Consider the following 8,509-nt stretch of genomic DNA (forward strand, 5'->3'; position numbering starts at 1 on the left):
TTGTTTATTGCACAAGATGTCATATCAATCGTTACAGTAATATTCAATCAACTGGAATTGTAGTTTTCTTTGATTAGGAAAGATGTCCTGAGTGATACAGTAACAGCAAGATAATTTTAACTGATCTCCAAACTCAGAGTTGTAACTGCAAATGAAAATGCTGTCAATGCCATAAATATGGTATTTACTAACAAATAAGTGCCTTTAACCAAAGCTTCTGCACATGTTGGATGACAAAAATATAAATAGCTTTTGAAAGACTTGGATTAAATGTTCTTCTAAGATTCTTCTGGTTTATATTAGTTCTTAAAGATGCTACAAATCTGAAGTAAACTTCACATTATTTTACTGCACAGGATTTCGTATCTGTTCAATTATTGAACTGTTACTGACTGAATTTTTTTAAGCTTATCCAAGTGAAAACATGAATTGAGCATCTGCTCTCCAAATTGTTCTCTCCATGTACACAGTCCAAAAATCAGCATCTAAAATTTTCCAAGTCCGTTAACCCCCCCAAAAACAATATACAAAGCAGACTCAAAACTTCCAATATTACAAAAGAACTGCAATTACCACCTTGAGACTATCAGCAGTGGTTGAACAAGAGCAAATCTTATTATTTCTTAATAAACACCCAGCCATGATTTAATGTCTTTACTCACACAGAATAAACAGCAGCATGCCAGGAGCTGTTAGACAGGATAACAGCCCTCAGTTAAAAATGACTTCTAGACTCAGGCTATCTAGGTTCAATTTTCTATATGCTAGATCTTCTTACACCTGACAGAAATAGAATAGATGACCTCTGTCACAAAATATGTTTCAAGCAGAGGTTAACAGAAGGAAGAAAGGACCCAAAAGCCTTCCATAAAAAAAAAAAGGATTAAGATCTGTGTTTTCCAAGAAACTATCACCTATGTGTGTCACATTTTTTAACAACTGTCTGAAAATAAAACCAACCCAACCACCCACAAACAAGCACTACCTTACATCAAAGACTGTCTTCTAAGAGACAGGGTATAGTCATGAAGAAAATAAAGAGGTTAGAAAATGGGAGGAAACGTGAAATTTGTGCTTCTGGTGGAAGAAATCATTGTGGGAGGGGACAGAAAAGGACGTCAAAAAGGAAGACTTTTCTTTCCCATTAGTAACACTGATTTGTATTATATGAGCAGCTCAACAAAAAATTATATATAGTAAGGAGCAAGACTCAACACCTAGTATCATACCAGAAAAAAACACGGTGATCCCTTTACAGATATGTTTTGAAAAGGAGCAATAAAACAAGAACTAGCATGAGTTATGTTAATGCTGTATTATCCCAGTTTCCCAACCAAAACACCACGCACAACCACTGTTTAATGGTTTTGCTCAGAAGCACAGAGCATCCGGCACCTCTCGGCTCTTTGCAGAAGAGCCCTTTCCCCAAATTCAGCATCTGGTAGCACTGCAGGAAAGCAACCTGCCTCCTCTGCCTAGAAGAGGGCAATAAGCACCCATGACTTCAAATGGATTCATCACTTCTGAGGACAACGACAGACTGAACACGCTTTTTTTCACCCCAATGAGACTTAACCTAAAAAAACTGTAAGAGCTTAACAGCAAAATGAAGGGAAAATAATGGGAGAGATTTGAGGTGAAACCCTTAACTGCCAGACAGCAGGCGGGTTGGAAGCATGGCAAACGCAAACATTTACCTGATCTAAAAGGAGCAGCTGGATGCTCCTCCAGCTTCCCGGGAACCCCTGGCCCAGAGCTGCCACCAGGCCGCATCCCCAACCCGCCACAGGGCTCATGGGGCTCCGGAGATGGCCCAGCCGAACACAGCTTCCTTATCTGCATGGCACTAAGGGCCCCAAAAAAAGGGGATGCCATCAAATGTGTTCACTAACCAGAAAATTCTGAGATTTCCTCAGGAGTGGCTCACTCCTACTGTATGGGCTTCGTAGGCAAACGTGAAAGCGAGTGGTAACATCCCGTCTGTAGCGACCACAGTCATTCCTTCCCTATCCTAACAAGCTAAACTCCCCCATTGTGTGCTAGAGACATGCCAAGTACCTGTCTTGTCTGCACTTTTTCCAGATACCTGTGTTCTGAAACGTTATTTCCCAGTCCTGGAAGCCTTACGTTTCCATTCTCCAAGTCCTCCTCGTGCTGACAGTGTAAAAGGGCTCTTCGTTTCACCCCAGATGACAAGCTTTTGCTTGTCTTCCTATTTTCCTTGTCCCGAGAGGCTCCTGTACACACAAAGTTAATTACTCTTGTCTTCAGAACAGTTACTGGTTGGTATCCCGCCTACTGAATAATCAAATAATCACAGGCAAGCCTAACAATATTCTTAAATATATTAAAAATGCCCAAAACAAGTTCAGTGTTATAGAGGCATCTTAAATACAGGATGGTTCGGGCTTTCATTTATTTATACACTAACAGCCACTCAGGGCTTCTCTGCTGATCAAAGTAATAACCTGGGAAGCTAACAGATCCATTCCATCTTTATTCTCTGTTCTTTTTGTTCCCATTCTAGGTTTTAAGAAACAAAGATTTCCAAAGGCAAAACCTGCTTGTATACTGATGCAAGAGAAGGGGGGAACAGCCAAAAGGGATGCACCCAACAGCCCTACTCACTGCAGCAGGGAACAGCGGTCAGGAAACTGCACCGACACTGTTTCAGTGGATTTGTATGGTGAGGACATGCTTTCCTTGTCATCTTGGAAACAAAGCTACCCTTCTGCTTCCTCAGTTTAAGGAAATTTTTCATTACTGGTGGCAACATTTAGGTAAATACTGTGTTACAGGTGGTAAAATGACTGGATGCTGCAGGGCAATCCTTCTGCCATCACACCTTTCTTACCCATGTACTCCCACTTGATAAGAAGTTTCTGTATCAAATTCAGTAGTTATTTGCTTTCTCTCTTCTCCCTTCATCTCCCCCTGAGCAGTAACAGCCTAGAAAATGCGCACTTGGAACCGAATAGCTGCTGCGCTGGCTGGCTCGCACTTTGAATCCTTCAGTGTTCTTACCTAATCAGAAGTTCACACTGAAACTATTTAATTGCATCACGTGGCCCTTTGAATTATTAAAGGCACAAGTCAAACGCCACCACAAGGTTCTGAGTTCAGCTACCAAATCCATAAAAATAACCTTCAAAATGATATGTTTTTTTAAAGAGCTAAGTTCACTTTTAAGACACCCTCCTCGTCCTTCTTTAAATCACATTGCTCAATTCCATGTTAATGCAGGTGTGGGGTTTATTCATTTACTTTGCTTTTCAGGTCTGTCCATCACAATGTCTAGTCAGTAAGCAAACACCCAGCACTGGAGAAGAACCCTTCAAGGACACCATCAGAAAGCAGAATTACACAAGGTTTCTAATTTTTATACCCATCAACGTGCACAAACGAAGGAGCAAAACCACTGTTTTCATGAAGCAGCCTAGCTTTGAAGGTAGACTCTCCCAGTTTAAATAAATAACTACTGGCCATTTCTGAGTGAAGCCCAGCAGATTTTTGCTACCAGTATCAGTTTAAAGCCCCGGCAGGGGCACGCTGCAGGTCAGAAGTTCTGCCTGCCCAGCAGCTGGGAAGGATTTTTGCTTTGGATGGGTTCTCCAGAGTCGCCTTCTCCTCAGTCACTGGCATCTCTACATGTCAGGTAAGGCCCAGATTACTTTTTTTTTTTTTTATGCCTAATGCCAGCATCAAACATTATAGCAAATACTGACAGTAATTGCACTCCTGAGGGCACATGCACAAACACAAGCTACCGTGCAGGTACAAGGCAGAGCACAGCAGCTAATCCACAGTGCCTGTTCTTAGCCTCTGACTAAGTCTAAGATGCAAGGCAAATCAGCAAGGTAAAACTAATCCAAAGAGTCTCAGTTGTCACACACTACACATATGTGTATGAACTGTTACCAGCTGGCAGGAGAGCACACTTACATACTCAAATATTTCAGCCCACAAAAGCAGTTTCTCACCTCTCCTCCCTCTAACTAGTGCAAGCACATGGGCAACACGATTAAACGGACAAAAAGCTGAAATCCCAGCTTACCCAAGGAAATTATGTCTCTCTCAAATCCCTTTTTACATCATTCAAAGTTTTATCCATAGACCGGGATGAAGAAGTAAAGCCAAGGGAGCAAGAAAATAACCTTCTATGCTTTTTTTTTGTTCTCTCACAACTTTAGCAATCCTCTATTTTTTCTTGTGTGGTCTTCTCATGTTTTGCATTTTGGCACCAACTCACCAAGACTTTCCAAACTGAAACGAACATCTAAAATCCTGTTTTTTTTTTTTTCCTTGAAGAAATTTACGAATCAATCAGGCAAACTCTCATCAAAATAGCAGAATACTGTAAGGACATCTTAGTAACATCTCCAAAACAACTCCTGACAAACATGTAAATCTACACAAATAAATCAAGATTTACATGGAAAATGTACATGAGTACAGTACTATCAGTTTGGTATATTTTTGTCAATTTCCTTACATGCATGTAATCTCTAATACAGGCAATTGCGGTGGCATAAAACAGCCTGAAAAGGTATTTTGCTTGGAAGAGAATTAAAACATTGAGAGGGAAAAGACGAGCATTTTATTTGCTTTGATAAGCGTATAGTTACACTGACAACTGTTCTCTGTGGTACACTATATGCCAGATCTTAAAGTAAAACATAATCCCTGTCTAGTCTTTTTATGGCAGTAAGTTTCTTAAGTATAACTTTGATACACAAGAGATTATTGCTTTTCAAAAACCAGAGAAGGATATTTATATGAATTTAAAGTCCTCGGTCTCCACTAAATTCAAGCTGAATGAATAAACAACAAGCACATGCAACTGAAGACACGTTTGCACCTTTTTGGTTTGAAATGGATAAGAAGTCATTTTTAATTGCTTTTCTGAGTAATTAAATTAGTTAAACCTAGATACTGTTCTATTTATGGTACTTTGCTGATTTGCTTTTGTGGCAAGGTTTTATATTGCTTTCCAAGGAATGAGACAGCACTTCATTGATCTCCGCTCCACTTTTTAATTGCTTTTAAACACAGAGAAGAGCCACTGGGATACAAGCCCTGCATTTTCTAATTGCAGAAATAATGGTCACAGACTATTAAAAAAGAAAAAAATGCTGTACAGCTCTGCAAAAACCTTACTGGAAGCGCACACGTAAGCAAACCACAGAACACCTTGAGCGATACCAAGCGCAGAAGCTGGCATGTCACGGCTCTGCTTCCACGTTTAAACTAGCAGGAAACCAACCAGAAGAAAGCAAGACATCAAACTATGTCATAGTAGTCGCTCAGGGAGATTACGTCTTGCCCCAGGAGGGCAGCCTCCAGCGCTTAGAGACCTCTGATGGCGCTTCCAGACCCTGCACTATGCAAGCACACGCCTGTTACCCTCCTACTCTGACATTGCTTCACCCCTGGCTGTGTACACAGAGCACCAGCTGCAGACGGACGGTTTGGTTTTTGCTCCCTCCGTCCCAGCCCACGGAAGGGGAACTATGCCCAAGCAAGCTCTGAGAGGACCATTTTCTTCCTGCCATCTAAAATAACCCCTAGCATGTAATTTAGCTCGTCAGGCAGCGTGCTTGCCGCAGAATTTACAGCTTGTTACGCTATCCCCAAGCGGAGCACAACTTGCTCGTTCAGACAGCCAAGAAACGCGAGGCAGGGTTTGAAGCAACTTTAATCAAGTACGAGCCAGAGATGCCCAGAAGGAAAGGCTCCTAACCCCTGGGGAAGGGCTGGGGGTGCAGGCAGGCCTCCTGGGGCTCCCTCGGCAATGGGGGGCAGCAGTGGCAGTCGGGGGGGGATCAGGCGCTATGCTGCCGTGTAGGCGTGAGAGCGGTGACAGTGCAAAGGCGATTATTTTATTTTATCACGTTTTGGGGAGCTGCGAGCGTTATGAGGTGCGCCGCACAGCTCCACGCGACAGATTCATCTGAGAATAAAGTAAAGCTGTAGAAACGGACGTTAATATCACTATAAAAACGGGCTTGAGTTTAATTATTTCGCGAGCACGTGGCCGGGGTGCCTGAAGGGGCCAACGGGCCGGGGCCGGGAGGGGCCGGGCGGGCAGGGGCCGTGCAGCGCCCCCGGGCCCACCACCCGCAGCGCCTCCCTGCCCCCGGTGCCCGCACCCGCCGCCTCCTTCCTCCTCCTCCTCCTCCTCCTCCTCCCCCCCCGCTCCCGATCCGTGCCCGCGGGCACCGCCCGCTCCCCCCCCCCACTCCCCCCCCCACTCCCCCTCCTCCCCCCCCCCCGCTTCGCGCACGCGCCGCCGCCCCCCGCGCGCACGTGCGGCCGCAGGTGCCGGCGGCGCCCCACCCCCACCCCCACCCGCCCCAACCCCCCCCCCCCGCGGCCCCGGTGCGGGGGTGGGGGGGGTACCGGGGAGCCCCCCCCCGGCGCTGCGGGGCCCGGCGCCTTTAAGAAGAGGCCCGACCGCCGCCGCCGATGATGGGGGGGTGGGGGGGGGCCTGGGCCTGTCCCCGCCGCTCGGCCCCGGCCCGGCCGCGCTGCCCCCGGTGCGGGCGGCGCGGAGGCGGCGGCGCCGCGCGGCTCACCTGGGCGGCAGCGGCGGCGGTGGCGGCGGGGGGGAGCCGGCTCCGGCTGCGGGGCGGCGGCGGCGGCGGCGGGAGGGCCGGGGGCGTCTCGGGGTCCGTGCGCGCCGCTGGGCTCCGCTCCGCCCGGCCTCTGGCCCCGCGCTGCCGGGGCTGGCGCCGCCCGTGTCGTGGCGCGGGGCGCTGCCGGCTGCCGCCTCGCCAAGATGGCGCCCGCGCGGCTGCTGCTGCTGCTGAGGAGGAGGCGGCGGCTGCGGGCGCGGGGACGGCGGCGGCGGCCACTTTGGCTCACTGCGAGGAGAGGAGCAGGGACACAGGGAGCCATGGCGGGGGGGAGGAGAGGCGCCATGCCCAGGCCTGAACAATCGAGCCCCGCGCCGCCCCCCGCCGCCCCCGGCCCGCCGCTCGGCCCCGCCGCCCCGCCCGCGCCGCCGCCGCCTCCCCGCCGCCCCCGCCGCCCCCTCGGCGGGCCCCGGCCCCGCGGCCGGCCGGCGGGGGGCCCGCGCGCATCGATGCGCTCCGCCGCGCGATTGGTCGCGTCTGGCGCTGACGGAAATTGCCGAAGGGACTCGGCCGAAGCGGCCGGCTGAGCCGGCGGGTCTCGCGGGAGGCGGGGGAGCTCTCGCGATGCCTGCGGGACGCGGTTGGGAGGGGGGGGGCGCCGGAAGCGCAGGGCCGCGCTCGCCCTTGAGCCGCCGGAAGGGCGGGGGGGAGCGGGAGGGGAGGGGGGCGCTGCCGGCGGGCGGCACCGGGGAGGCCCCGCGGGGACCCCCCCAGCGACCCCCCCAGCCCCGCGAGGCTCCTTGAGGAGGCCAAGAGCAAGAGCGCGGCTCGGGCTCCCTCCCCCCTGGGAGGCCGCCCGTGGAGCTCAGGCTGGGTCCTGCACCCAGGCCGGCCCCGCCTGGGCCTCCTCGAAGCCCTGCACCCAGCAGCCCTCCCCGCCCCTATCGGACTCGCTGCCGTGGGCCCTGTTCTGAGGGGAGCGGGTGGGCCCAGGGGAGTGCAGCTGTGAAATGCGAGGCTCTGAGCAGCCCGCGTGTTCCACAGCATCCACCTGCCTAGGGAAGTCTTGTTCCAGATGAACGGTATGAAATCCAGTGCTGAGAAGGGGCCCATCTCCTAGCAGCCCAAGTGAAACAGACTCCGTCTCCACATAAAAACCTGTATGAAACTTGTTTCAAACCTGGTTTATTTTTTCTACAGCAAACTGCGACAAAGTACCTATACAATTTAGTTACAGAATACCATTAAGGTTACACCAAAAAATGGTCCAAGACTCAGGCACTGCCTGCACGTCCTTTGTCACTGTGGCAGAGCACTATCAGCTGGAGAAGTTTTACTTTTACTGAATAACAGCCAAAGCAAGCACACCGAGAATAAACTAGTTTTGCTGTTATATCTTACTTGGAGGAAAATGCTAGACACCTTTGCAACTAATTTAACTGTTCTCCTCCCACTTTCAGAATACAGACACTTGTGCATATACACACATTACTGCTACTGCCTTATCTACACAAGTCTGATAGAGTAGGGCTGACACACAATGGCAGAGTGCAACATAATAAGCAGAATGCTTCTTTTGTCAGCTAGCCTAAAATCTCCCTGAGTTGGCAGAAGAGTCCTTTTAGTGAGTACACCTCTGCCGTTTTTGCCATGACAGCTGTTGGTTAGGGCGGGATCCTTTGCACTCTCCTAATCGTGGCTGTTGTTTAGATATACCAAGAGACTTATCTGTGTATAAACCAAGCCCACGTTAGTTGGCCAGAACTCGTATTTTTTTTTCCAAGCAATCCCTTTCTAATCTCAATGAACAGACACGTTAGGAGCTCCCCTATTTAGATGTTTGGTCTGTGTGGGAGTTTTACATACGCTGCAACAGTTGACAACAAAAGAACCAATACAACTGAAGACACTTGTCTAATAAAAAAGTCAAGAGC

Source organism: Aythya fuligula, chromosome 5 (genome assembly GCF_009819795.1).
Source record: "Aythya fuligula isolate bAytFul2 chromosome 5, bAytFul2.pri, whole genome shotgun sequence".
Classification (NCBI taxonomy): Eukaryota; Metazoa; Chordata; class Aves; order Anseriformes; family Anatidae; genus Aythya; species Aythya fuligula.